The 14,620-nt window shown below is 42.9% G+C and overlaps 1 long non-coding RNA gene across 1 annotated transcript; it reads right to left on the bottom strand.

Moving 5' to 3' along the window:
- Window positions 1-513: 513 nt before the first annotated feature.
- LOC138353094 (uncharacterized) lies at window positions 514-12,899 on the bottom strand. The gene is made up of 3 exons (XR_011223043.1): window positions 12,509-12,899; window positions 6,934-7,008; window positions 514-4,462 (listed from the first exon to the last, which is right to left on the bottom strand). It is a non-coding gene; the product is annotated as an uncharacterized lncRNA (long non-coding RNA).
- Window positions 12,900-14,620: the final 1,721 nt, after the last annotated feature.

Below are 14,620 nucleotides of genomic sequence, written 5' to 3'. Positions count from 1 at the left end.
ACCTACTTGAATAAGTAAAAATATACCTATCTGAATAGTGTCTATTTGAATAAGTAGAAAAGGCACATGTAGAGGACAGTAACTAGTTTTCATATGAATAGGTAGAAAAGTACCTATTTGAATAGGTAGGAAAGCATATTCAAATTGGTCTCTAAAGCCTGAATGTGTTGTAGAGAACCCGACACAGCACCTGGCACTGTTCCGGACTACATCCAACTGTTTCAGGGTCCCTGGAAAAAGTTCCAGTGCCTATGTAATGGATCTTCCTCCCCCAACAATAAAGAAAAAAAATTCTTTCACAAACTCCACTGCTATCACTGGCATTGCAATATCAGTAGCACTTTAGAGTTACCTAGTTAGGTCTCGTCCATTGTTATCTGTACACACATCAGTTCACTTGCTGTCATGTACCATGTAATTTATGTACAGTAATGTTGACATGTAGCACTAGAATGAAAGTCTGGATGGAGTGTTAAACTCTCATACTAAAGCAGGATAAATGAAACTACAGTAGCAAAACAATAGTATTTACTTTTTAAAATTTTAACGTGCCATCAGAGGGACATTTTACAACACAGTTCACAATGCTCTGCGAGAAAATCAGTTTGGCTGGAAAAATGGGAAGTTCATTTAGGAAGGACAATGAGGAATGCACGGCAACCGAGAGAAGCTGTAGGGGAGAAACTATTATTCATGATACAGTACTCTTAATTTCTCATTTATGAAATAAATACTAGACAAAATCCAGTACATTACAGTATCGAGGTACTAATTATTGACTTCTGCTTGTGGCACAAATTTAGACACTTGTAATGTGTATTCATACACATTTGGCTTACATCGAGGTCCACCCCCCTCCATCAAGGCCGAATTGCTGACCCCGTCAAGGATGCAACCCCCACAACAAGCTGACTAACTCCTGAGTACCTAATCACTGCCCAACCATTTGAACCTGGAATTCTCGATTGTGCGTCGAGAACAAACCCATCTGTACTACCGGGATCCTAACACAGCACAGGGTGGTACTGTACAGAGTAAATGTGGGGGATAAAGAGTACATCAAAAAAACAATCAAAATGTTTATTCAAGTAAAGTGCATACATACAAGGCGAGATACAAACATTGATGGATTTATTGATAAAGCTAGTACATACAAAACCTAAAGCCACTATTAAACAAGCTTTTAGGGCAGATGCCACATATGCTGATGAAGAGTACATGGGGGTAAAGAATACATACAGGTACATATGGAAAAACAGGGTGCATGTGCTGGTAGTATTGGACCCCAATACCCATTCTGTACGTGTTATGGTCCCTATTCTCATCCCATGGGGGGGGGGTGAGTGGGTTGTGGATCCCATACCCATCCTGTGACCAGTATTGGTCCCCCTACCCATCCTGTGGGTGGTAATCTAGTGTGCCCTATATGCAGTAGAGGTAATCCTGTAAAGGGGACTTCTACAAAACAACCCTCATTTGCAGAATTGTTTAAAAAGATCCCTGAAGTTAGGTCTGCAGTAAGGGAAGTTACCATGGAAGTGGCTTCTTCTCAGGAAGCATCTAAATGTACAAGCAGGCTGATGGAGTAAAAAAAAGAGCAGTAGTAATAGTAGGCATTAAGGAGCAAACAGGGTCCAGTCCAGCGGAGAAGAGACAAGGACAAAAACGAAGTTAATGAGATCCTTCAAGGGGTGAATACGGAGAGGGCTGACCAGAATAGTGAAAAGGTTTTCAGGCTCAGACAGTACAACAAGGGCAGAGACCGATTGATAAAGATAGTATTCACGAGCGTGAACACAAAAGAGGAATTGTTGGCAAGGAAGAGCAGACTAGCAAAGGTACTGAAGTTCAAAAAATATTCATGCAGAGGGATATGACAAGTGACGAGAGAATGAGGGCGGCAGACGCGAGGAGGGAGCGCAGGAAGAAAGAAAAGAATCGGGGAACCACATCCCCAAACCCTGCAATCACAGGGAAGTGAGGAACCCTTCATGAGCAGTTCAACAGCCAGTGAGAGAAGCACCACCCCTACCTTCCACCCAATAAGGCATCCTACCTGCCCCAACCCCTGCCAGCTCCCACTAGGTGCCCACCTAGGGCACCCTCCCCAGGACCTCCCTTCTCCCCCACCCCTCTTCCTCAGCCCCCCCCCCCTTCTCCCCCAAGCCCTCTCTCCTCCCATCCCCCCCCCCCAAGCCTCCCCTTCTCCCATCCCCCCCCCCCAAGCTCCCTCCCTCCCTCCTCGTACCAGATCCTCCCAGCCCCCCTTTCCTCAGCCCTCCCATTCCAGACCCTGTTTCCCTGCTTCAGGGGAACCAACAGAAATTGAGAAAGGACAAAAAGTCATTTTCAGGGTGATGTACTTGAACATAAACAGGATTACAAGCAAGACGAGTGAATGCAAGAGAAGTGAACCCAGATGTAGTCGGACTCGCAGAAACAAAACTCGCAGGAATCATAACAAATGCGGTATTTCCCCAGGACTACACTGCAATAAGAAAAGAGGGAAGGAAGTGGAGGTGGTGAAGTGGCCCTACTATGAGAATGAAATGGAGTTTCAAGATGGTTTTCCCGGGATGCGAGGGCTTCAGAGACTACATAACAGGCACCATAACAATGGGAGGACCAAGAGTAGTAGTAGTAGCAGTGATATATAACCTTCCACTGAATGACAAGACCAAGGCAAGAGTATGACAACAACAACATGGCAGTTAACACTATAATTAAGAGGGCAGCCTCTGCTGCCTGTAGAAATAGATCCCATCTGCTCATCATGGGGGACTTATATTACGGAAGGATAGACTGGGAGAACAAGGAACCGCACGGAGGTGAAGATCATCACTTAAGCCACTGAGAAGACAATCCCCTAAAGATACTGTTATTAACTCTCTCTCATGTGAGAACCAGTGCCTGGAAAAAATAAGCTCAGTAGCACTAAAAATATGTTCAAACCACATACCTCTTAAGAAAAAAGAGGGAGATGCAGATTGGAACGGGAACGTCGTTCCCTATATAGGCGAAGAAAACGAATTGCGGAACAACTTGAGAGTCGCACCCTATCAAGAACGGCGAAGAAGGTTAGGTAGAGAAATATAAACAATTGAACAGAAGATACAAGAATCATACAAAGCCCAGGAGAGGCAGAGAGAGCAAAAGGCCATCAGTGAAATAGAAAGAAATCCAAAATATTTTTTCTCCTATGCAAAATCAAGATCAAAAACCACATCTAGTATCGGGCCCCTGCGAAAGGGAGATGGAACTTTCACAGATGACAACAAAGAAATGAGCGAGCTACTGAGGAAGCAGTACGACTGTTTTCAGCGAGCCATTAAACACACTAAAGATTGATAACCCAAATGAATTTTTCATGGATACGATACCAACATCAAATCATATATCAGACGTCACCCTATCCCCACTGGATTTTGAAGAAGCCATAAACAGTATGCCTATGCACTCTGCACCAGGCCCGGATTCTTGGAACTCCATTTTCTGAGGTTGGAAGAAAACGTGCTCAGATTGGGGACTTTTTTATTTTATAATGGTAAATAGTAAATTAATATATAATAAATTAATAAATAATAAATTAATATATAATAAATTAATAAATAATAAATTAATAAATAATAAATTAATAAATAATAAATTAATAAATAATAAATTAATAAATAATAAAATAATTATTATTATATAATAAATAATAATAAATAGTATAATAAGCAATTATTTTTAATGAATCAAATAGCTAATTAGGATGAATAAATAATTATTGACTAGTGCATACCAATAAAGTATTAAGGAATAATTATAATGAATAATCCTTAATGATAAAGTAGATATCAATTACAATTAATAACTACATCCATAGGTAGTAAATGAAAGTTGCATTAATTTAATTAGACTAATTACAATTCATGGGAATATTTCTTAGCTATCTGCAGGCTTATCACTTTGGGGCGGAGCGGAGCACCCCCAATCCCGCGAGGGCCAGCATGAGAAGGGTTTCCGTACTCTTACTAGCACGTAGACTGGGCAAAGGATTAGCTGCGGACAGCGGGACACTTGGGGACCGGCGCTGCACCCCCACCGCAGGCCAGCTGGCCGAACCCCCCCCCCCCCCCCCGAAGGGCAAAGCCCGGTGGCCGCAAGGCCTCAGAGTGGCGGAGCAACAACGTCCCGGACGTAGTCAGCTGGGGGTTTCGGCTGGTTGCTGGACCCGCCATTATCTCCATTGGGGAGCCCATCAAGAGAGCCGAGTGGCCCTACCAATTCTAAAGGTAAGAGGGCGTGGTCGGCTGGAGGCGAGCCTAGCTCAACCCCCAACCCCGAAGGGCAAACGCGACGGCTGGCCGCTGTAGCTAGGAATGTGTGCCGATCTCATGGGTGCAGTAGTCTGCCCTCGGGCTCCATCCCTTTTCCTTGTCCATCAATGGTGTACCTTGTGCGCCTTCCGTAGTCGGTTCTGGAAGTATTAAGGCAGTAAGGGTGGGCAGAAACGGGCATGCAGTATGAACGTGACGGGCATGGAACCTACCCCTTAAGGGTACTGCTGGAATTAGTTTCTAAGAGGAGGGGGACATTTCCAGAAGCGAACTGGGCAAGTGTCAATGGATAAAGCCAGGGTTATACCTTGCAGAAACTCTGAAAAGGAACACTGGCACAGGGGATAGGAGTGACTAGAGGGGAAAGGAAGAGAAAAAAGGTCTTCCAGGAAACTAGTCTGATGCGAAGTGAGGTAACTATGAACCCGAGCAGAGCTTTAGCGGGGAAAAAACCCAGACAAGTAAAAAAGGGTGGGGAAACCAGTTACCGTATCTGGGTCAAGGACAGAAGTTTATCCAGGGGGGAGGGATCTAGCAAGTAGTAATTCATTTCAAAATAACCCAATAGAATAGTATAGAACGATAGAACAGCCCAACAATCAATATTTATATGACCACTATGTATACAATATCAAATCAATATATAAATAAAACCATAAAACAATTATAAGAACAGGTCTTAAGGCGTAACTGCAACATGCTTGCGTCCAGAGTGACATGAATTATAAGGATGGTAACCGAGTCCGTTACAGCGATCTCCATTGCAAGTTGGCCTCCGAAAAGCATGTTAAGAGCTGAATAGTTAGCCTAAGAAACTGCCTTATGAGGCGTAAATGAGTTTACTCTGAGTGTCGATGAGCATTCTGCGAGCAGCAGTACCCCAAGAACTTCAAGATCTGGGGATCTGATGCAATGAGAAATGGACACCAGGAAGGCTAGGGATCCGTAAATGTAAAATAATTAATGTAATTAATATAGTAAAACAGAAATAAGGACGAAAATAGTAAACCAACTCCCAGACTCATAATAAATTACTACGGACAAGATGGAAATAAAAATTGAATGACAGTACTATAAATTAGTATAGCAACTAATGAATATATACACACACATACATATATACATACACATACATATATATATATATATATACACACATAATATCATAAGATCACATAAGATCATAAGATCAGATATTATGTACCACGCCCTGCCCTGGTGACTCTATTACTCCCTTATCTATCCTTATCTCAACTATGGTATTTGTGCTTGGGGTTCTACTACCCAAAATCACTTACGTCCTCTAATTACCCAACACAAAGCCGCTATTAGAACAATATCCAACTCTGGCCCCAGACATCACTCGGTACCCCTACTCAAATCTCTTAATATGTTAGATATTAAGTCACTGCACATTCTCTCATGTGTATTATACATATATAAAACGCTAAACTATAATGCCAATCCTGATCTTAAAAGCTTCATAGAAGGTTGTAACAGAACCCATGAGCACCACACCAGAAATAAATACAGTTTTGATATTCCTAGAGTACGTCTTAATCAAACTAGAAATGCTCTGCAAATCAAGGGGCCCAGAATGTGGAATGACCTTCCCAATTATGTTAAAGACTGTACCTCTCTCAACCAGTTTAAGATAAAAACTAAACACTACCTAATAAATTCCCTGTAATCTACCTCACTCCTCTATTGTCAACCCATGTCTGTTATTTTCTTTTTTTTTTTTTTTTTTTTTAATCAACACTGTCAACCTATTGTATTTGTGCTGCTTTTTCAGTCATGTTCCCCCTTTTTTTTATCTTTATTTGTATTTGTTCTCAACACCTTTTATTCTTTATGCTCAATTAGTATTAAGTTCTAGATATTAATGTTTTTCTTGCCCGAAACGCATTGCGTAATAGTGGCTTTAGGCATTGTATGTACTAGCTCTATCTATATATCAATCCATTAATGTAACATCACTTGTATGTATATACCTTACCTGAATAAACATCTGAATCTGAATCTGAATCTTCTGACATACACACAATAAATAACACACACACACACACACACACACAAGAAATAAATAGTACCTTACAAATATAACAAAGGTTTCCTAAGAAAATGTAAACGAGACATAAGCGCTAGAAGGTTAGGGAAAAGCACAAAATACTCCTTCCAAAGTACGTGGTCGCAGGACCATTAGCCGGCTAACAGGGCGGGCCCACCCAGCTAAGGGCTCCACAGGGGCCCCGGCTAAGGGCATAACGGCTGGCCCAGCTAATGGGCTTAGTACGGGCCGACCGAGGGCATGGCGAGAAATGCCAGAGAAAACGATAACAAGTAAAGCAGAGGGAGGGTAGAAGTAAGGCGACTAAAACCCGGACCTAATAATAAAGAACTTAAATAAGTAGTAGTATGATACAGTAGGAACTGTATAAATAGATAAATAAGTAAATGTCCCACACTGGGGAGGAGGAAGTAAGCAGGGAAACCCTAACCTTAACAAACCAACGATAACAGCATGCACAACACTAACACTAGTGGTCAACAAGGGCAAAATAAGGGCGTAACAAACAACAGTTGCCAAATGTAAACTGTAAAAACCTGCCTCTGAACATCGGCAGCTGGAACACCTGCAGCTGGAACACCTGCAGCTGGACATTGGCAACTGGTGCATCGACATCTGCCAAAGATAAATAAATAGTGGCAACTGGCCACCAGGAAAAAACTTCGGATATAAGTAGAAATCCAACTGCAAGACAATTAGGGACCATATAGAACCTGGGAGCCAACAAGGGAATGATGAGTATCTTCGGCCACTGCCGAAGATACAAAATTAGCGGCAACGGGCCAAGGGGGAAACTGCAGCGGTAAGGGAAGTGCGACTGCAAAACAGATCATGCTCAAATAATGCTGGAATATAACTCTTTAGAGAAAACGGGATTAATTCATGAAGCTGAAATACATTACAATCAAATACAATAAACCGAAAGGAGTGCTAATAGTCACCAGGTCGGCTGGAACGCTTCTGCTGGAACTTCGGGGCTGGCGCGTCGGCAGCTGGACCCTTGGGAGCTGGAACTCAGTAGGATGGGCATTATCAGTTGGGACCGCTTCAACTGGAACTTCAGCCGTAGCATGGGGCTGGTCCAACAACCGCTGATACGCCGGCAGCTGGACCATGTTGCACCTGGACAGCAGCAAGCTGGGACAGCAACAGCTGTACCCACAGCAGCTAGAACACCGACTGCCGGGAATGTCAGCAACCGGAACACCAACAGCTGCAGCAGCTGGACACCTAAATTGAGGAACAACGTAGTAAGGGAGTGGCGGCTCGGACACTAGGGCAGACGGCTGGACCAGCTGCAACAGACCCAACCGAGCATCGGCCGCTAGAACACAGTGACACGTCGCAGGAAGAACGTCGGCCGGACAACCCCTGAACGAAGGCAGCAAAGACGTCATGGCTGTGAAAACGTTCCGGGCTACACCGGCAGACAAAACGTCTGGATAAACCAGCGGCCTGGGGGGGGGCCCACTGTGACTTCCGGGCTACACCGGGCAGACAACACATCTGGATAAACCAGCAGCCTGGAAGGCCGCATATTTATATAGCCAATGTAAATAAGATACCTGAATAACATCGCCGGCTTAACTCATCACAGGAAGGACGTCGGCTGGACATGAACCCCCGAACGCAGACAGCGAAGACGGCAGCAGCTATGACAACCTTCGTGGCTACATTGGGCAGACAAAACGTCTGGAGAAACCAGCGGCCTGGGAGGCCGCAGTATATTCCGGGCTACACCGGCAGACAACACGTCTGGATAAACCCGCGGCCACAAAGGCCGTGTATTTATATGACCAATATAAATATAATACCTGAATAACAGCGCCGGCTTAACTCATCACAGGAAGAACGTCGGCTGGAGAGCAGCCCCTGAACGCAGTCAGCTAAGACGGCAGCGGCTGTCAACCTTCCTGGCTACGTTGGGCAGACAAAAAGTCTGATAACCAGCGGCCTGGGAGGCCACACATGTCTGGATAAGCCAGCAGCCGGGAGGCTGCAGAGTCTTCTGGGCTACACCGGGCAGACAAAACGACTGGAAAACTTTTACTGGTACTGTCTAGCTGTCGGTACTTGATAACTTTATGACAAAGTCAAGAAAACAAGTATAAAGGTAAAACAGTAATTACCTAAGTGTAGTTACAGGGCGAGAGCTACGCTCGTGGTGTCCCGTCTTCCCAGCACTCTTTGTCATAACGCTTTGAAACTACTGACGGTCTTGGCCTCCACCACCTTCTCACTTAACTTGTTCCAACCGTCTACCACTATTTGCAAAGGTGAATTTTCTTATATTTCTTCGGCATCTGTGTTTAGCTAGTTTAAATCTATGACCTCTTGTTCTTGAAGTTCCAGGTCTCAGGAAGTCTTCCCTGTCAATTTTATCAATTCCTGTTACTATTTTGTATGTAGTGATCATATCACCTCTTTTTCTTCTGTCTTCTAGTTTTGGCATGTTTAATGCTTCTAACCTCTCCTCGTAGCTCTTACCCTTCAGTTCTGGGAGCCACTTAGTAGCATGTCTTTGCACCTTTTCCAGTTTGTTGATGTGCTTCTTAAGATATGGGCACCACACAACAGCTGCATATTCTAGCTTTGGCCTAACAAAAGTCATGAACAATTTCTTTAGTATATCGCCATCCATGTATTTAAATGCAATTCTGAAGTTAGAAAGCATAGCATAGGCTCCTTGCACAATATTCTTTATGTGGTCCTCAGGTGATAGTTTTCTATCTAGAACCACCCCTAGATCTCTTTTTTTATCAGAATTCTTTAAAGACTTCTCACATAATATATAGGTTGTGTGGGGTCTATGTTCTCCTATTCCACATTCCATAACATGACATTTATTAACATTAAATTCCATTTGCCAAGTGGTGCTCCATCTACTTATTTTTGTCCAGGTCTTCTTGAAGGGCATGACAATCATCTAAATTTCTTATCCTTCCTATTATCTTAGCATCATCAGCAAACGTGTTCATATAATTCTGTATACCAACTGGTAGATCATTTATGTACACAATAAACATCACTGGTGCAAGAACTGAACCCTGTGGTACTCCACTTGTGACATTTCTCCATTCCGATACATTGCCTCTGATTACTGCCCTCGTTTTTCTATCAGTCAGAAAATTTTTCATCCATGATAGAAGCTTACCTGTCACCCCTCCAATATTTTCCAGTTTCCAGAACAACCTCAACAGTAAGTAGAATGACATGCACTTAGGCAATGCATAATTAGTAATAAATTGCTGATGGAACTAATCATAATACGAGTCCAAGATAAACTTAAAGGGAGAGGCACGAGGTCCGAAGACAGCGTCTAGGACATCCTAGCTGACTTTACTTAACTTAAAGGTGAAGCATAAGTTAAACAAACAATTGTAAACCAGTAAAGTAAAAACATGCAGCAAGGGCGATGTAAAATGCAGGAAATTTGCTGGGGAAACTAAACATAAATGCAGAGCCAGAATAAACTTAAAGCAAGAGGCAAGGGCCCGATCCCTACAACTATCACATCCTAGCTGACTTTACATAACTTAAAGGCAAAGCAGAGGTTAAACAAACATAAATGTAAAACCAGCAAAGAAACACCCAGCTTGACACTGCATAAAATTCATTAATAAATTAAGGAAACTTATGGAAAACAAGTCCATAAAACTTAAAGCTAGGGGCCAGAGGCCTGTGACACAGCAGCTAGCCTAACCTAGCTGACTTTACCTAATAACTTATAGGCAATAAGCAAAAGTTAAACAAACATAAATGTAAAACCAGCTAAAGAAAACATGCAGCTTGACACTGCATAAAATTCATTAATAAATTAAGGAGAGTTATGGAAAAACAAGTCCATGAAACAAAGCTAGGGGCCAGAGGCCTGAGACACTACAGCTAGCCTAACCTAGCTGACTTTACCTAATAACTTATAGGCAATAAGCAAAAGTTAAACAAACCTAAGTGTAAAACCTGCAAAAGAAAACATGAAGCTTGACACTGCATTAAATTCATTAATAAGTTAAGGAAACTTATGGAAAAACACAAGTCCAAGAAAAATTAAAGCTAGAGGCCGGAGGCCTGTGGCACAGCAGCTAGCCTAACCTAGCTAACTTTACCTAATAACAAAGGCAATAAGCAAAAGTTAAACAAACCTAAATGTAAAACCTGCAAAAGAAACATGAAGCTTGACACTGCATTAAATTCATTAATAAGTTAAGGAAACTTATGGAAAATACTAGTCCATGAAAACTTAAAGCTAGGGGCCAGAGGCCTGAGACTCGGCAGCTAGCCTAACCTAGCTGACTTTACCTAATAACTTATAGGCAATAAGCAAAAGTTAAACAAACATAAATGTAAAACCAGCTAAAGAAAACATGCAGCTTGACACTGCATAAAATTCATTAATAAATTAAGGAGAGTTATGGAAAAACAAGTCCATGAAACAAAGCTAGGGGCCAGAGGCCTGAGACACTACAGCTAGCCTAACCTAGCTGACTTTACCTAATAACTTATAGGCAATAAGCAAAAGTTAAACAAACCTAAGTGTAAAACCTGCAAAAGAAAACATGAAGCTTGACACTGCATTAAATTCATTAATAAGTTAAGGAAACTTATGGAAAAACACAAGTCCAAGAAAAATTAAAGCTAGAGGCCGGAGGCCTGTGGCACAGCAGCTAGCCTAACCTAGCTAACTTTACCTAATAACAAAGGCAATAAGCAAAAGTTAAACAAACCTAAATGTAAAACCTGCAAAAGAAACATGAAGCTTGACACTGCATTAAATTCATTAATAAGTTAAGGAAACTTATGGAAAATACTAGTCCATGAAAACTTAAAGCTAGGGGCCAGAGGCCTGAGACTCGGCAGCTAGCCTAACCTAGCTGACTTTACCTAATAACTTATAGGCAATAAGCAAAAGTTAAACAAACATAAATGTAAAACCAGCTAAAGAAAACATGCAGCTTGACACTGCATAAAATTCATTAATAAATTAAGGAGAGTTATGGAAAAACAAGTCCATGAAACAAAGCTAGGGGCCAGAGGCCTGAGACACTACAGCTAGCCTAACCTAGCTGACTTTACCTAATAACTTATAGGCAATAAGCAAAAGTTAAACAAACCTAAGTGTAAAACCTGCAAAAGAAAACATGAAGCTTGACACTGCATTAAATTCATTAATAAGTTAAGGAAACTTATGGAAAAACACAAGTCCAAGAAAAATTAAAGCTAGAGGCCGGAGGCCTGTGGCACAGCAGCTAGCCTAACCTAGCTAACTTTACCTAATAACAAAGGCAATAAGCAAAAGTTAAACAAACCTAAATGTAAAACCTGCAAAAGAAACATGAAGCTTAACACTGCATTAAATTCATTAATAAGTTAAGGAAACTTATGGAAAATACTAGTCCATGAAAACTTAAAGCTAGGGGCCAGAGGCCTGAGACTCGGCAGCTAGCCTAACCTAGCTGACTTTACCTAATAACTTATAGGCAATAAGCAAAAGTTAAAACAAACTCTAAATGTAAAAACCTGCAGCTTGACACCATTAAATTCATTAATAAATAAATTGTGAGGCATAATACATTGTAACTGAAAGACAATAATATAATATTTTATATAGCCAGCAATTAGAGTAGGGTAAAGCAACAGGGCTAAATAGGAGCTGGCTTGAGCATTAAATGTCCTGGAACAACAATAACAGCACTACCAAATATATAAATATAGGCATGGGGCGAAAGCCAAGGTAAAATTACAGTAAATAATGTAGCGTGAGGGAGCACGCCATGACTAACAGTCAGACTAAAGAAGGACTTATATAAAGAACGTAAATAATAAATAACGGCACAACAGAAGTCGCCCAAGCAGCATACCTCATATCAGGGAGCTTAAGGGACAGGGCTGAGCAGTTGGGGGAGGTGGGGTGGAGGACAGGCCTCCCGATTGTGCTTCAAATAACAGCCACCTACTGGAGAAAAACCAGTGCCCCATAACACCGAGGGTCACCTCCCCCTCTAGGACCACTGCACCTACATTTGGTCACCAAGGCTGAACCAACAGGCGTGCTTCAGGGGCGCGCGCGCCAACAGAGACAAACACTGGTCCGGCGCGCCAACAACACAAACAATACCTTAAATGTTGAGAAGGCCAGGACGCCCCTGACGGGTCGCTCCGAGTCGCTGTCGATAGGAACTGGTGTAGGGTCCTTGCTGGGAGAACAGTTGAGCGGGCTAAACTTCTGTGTTTACGACTCGCTGAGCAGCAGTGAATCGTTATGTAAGCACAGCTGCTGGCTTGGAATAGGGGCCATGCCGATTGATGATTGATGAAGATTAAGCCACCCAAGAGGTGGCACGGGCATGAATAGCCCGTAAGTGGTGGCCCTTTCGAGCCATTACCAGTATCAAAAGATGATACTGGAGATCTGTGGAGGCGCAACTGCACCCTGCGTGACGGGAGATGTCTCCCGGACCAAGTGGTGACCAAATGGTCGGCCACGCCGTCTCCGTCCAGGTTTATATAACCTCGGCTCAATGCGCGCGCAGCTTGGGGCGGTTAAAGTCAGCTTCCAGACATACGTTCTCTTCCACTCAGAAAACCCACCGTTTTTGGGAAAAACACTGTTCTTATTCATAAAGAACTGTAAAAACCCACTATCGCAGGCCCTCCACATTCTGTGGAGACAAAGCCTAGATACTGGCGTTATTTCTGATATACTAAAAACAGCAGAGATAGCACCACTTCATAAAGGAGTTACAGACCGATAGCGCTAACATCGCACATCATAAAAATTTTTGAGAGTGCTAAGAAGTAAAATCACAAAATACATGGAATCACAGCAACTCCATAACCCCGGACAACATGGTTTCAGAACAGGGCGCTCTTGCCTGTCGCAGTTGCTGGACCACTATGATATGGCATTAGATGCTATGGAAGACAAACATAACGCGGATGTAATTTACACAGATTTCGCAAAAGCTTTTGATAAATGTGACCATGGTGTTATTGCACATAAAATGCGTTCAAAAGGAATTACCGGAAAAATAGGCAGATGGATCTACAATTTCCTGACCAACAGAACCCAATGTGTAATAGTCAACAAAATAAAATCCAGCCCATCAACCGTGAAGAGCTCAGTCCCCCAGGGTACTGTGCTTGCTCCAGTACTTTTTCTCATCCTCATATCGGACATAGACAAGAACACAACCTATAGCACTGTATCATCCTTTGCAGATGACACTAGGATCTTCATGAGAGTAGGCAACATAGAGGACACGGCGAACCTCCAGTCAGATGTAGACTTACCTTTAAAGAACACAATAAAGTAGCCGTCACAACTGCAAGAAAAATGACAGGTTGGATAACAAGAACTTTTCACACTAGAGATGCTATACCGATGATGATACTTTTCAAAACGCTTGTGCTCTCTAGAGTAGAGTACTGCTGCACAATGAGAGCACCTTTCAAAGCTGGAGAAATTGCTGACCTGGAGAGCGTGCAGAGATCCTTTACTGCTAGAATCCACTCAGTAAAACATCTAAACTATTGGGACCGACTAAAGAGCCTAAAACTGTACTCCCTTGAGCGCAAGCGGAAGAGGTACATAATTTACACGTGGAAAATATTAGAGGGGCTGGTCCCAAACCTGCACACAGAAATAACATCACATGAGACCAGAAGGCATGGCAGGATGTGCATAATACCCCCGTTGAAAAACAGAGGTGCAACAGGTAGTCTGAGAGAGAACTCTATCAACATCAGAGGTCCGAGACTGTTCAACACGCTTCCACTACACATAAGGGGCATAACTGGCCGACCCCTCACAGTGTTCAAGAGAGAACTGGATAAGCACCTCCAAAGGATACCTGATCAACCAGGCTGTGACTCATACGTCAGGCTGCGAGCAGCCGCGTCCAACAGCCTGGTTGATCAGTCCGGCAACCAGGAGGCCTGGTCGACGACCGGGCCGCGGGGACGCTAAGCCCCGGAAGCACCTCAAGGTAACCTCAAGGTAAGGTAAGGTGGGGGAAGGCTCACCCTAGTTTGTCCCATGATTCGTCGTAGGCTTTTCGGGTCGTTTTGTGTGGCTTGTGGTGTTGGTCAATCAGTCCTCTCTTTGGGGGGTTGGTTTTTTCCAGACAAGCATTCTCTTCTAATCTTCATCAGGTCATTCTGGAATGGGTTTTTCTGGGGATGGTCGAAATGACCCCCTACTCTTTGATGGGTTTCCCACCTTTTCTGG

Source organism: Procambarus clarkii, chromosome 56 (genome assembly GCF_040958095.1).
Source record: "Procambarus clarkii isolate CNS0578487 chromosome 56, FALCON_Pclarkii_2.0, whole genome shotgun sequence".
Lineage (NCBI taxonomy): Eukaryota > Metazoa > Arthropoda > Malacostraca > Decapoda > Cambaridae > Procambarus > Procambarus clarkii.
The sequence above is the reverse complement of the archived record's forward strand: the minus strand, read 5'-3'. Positions and strand labels throughout refer to the sequence as shown.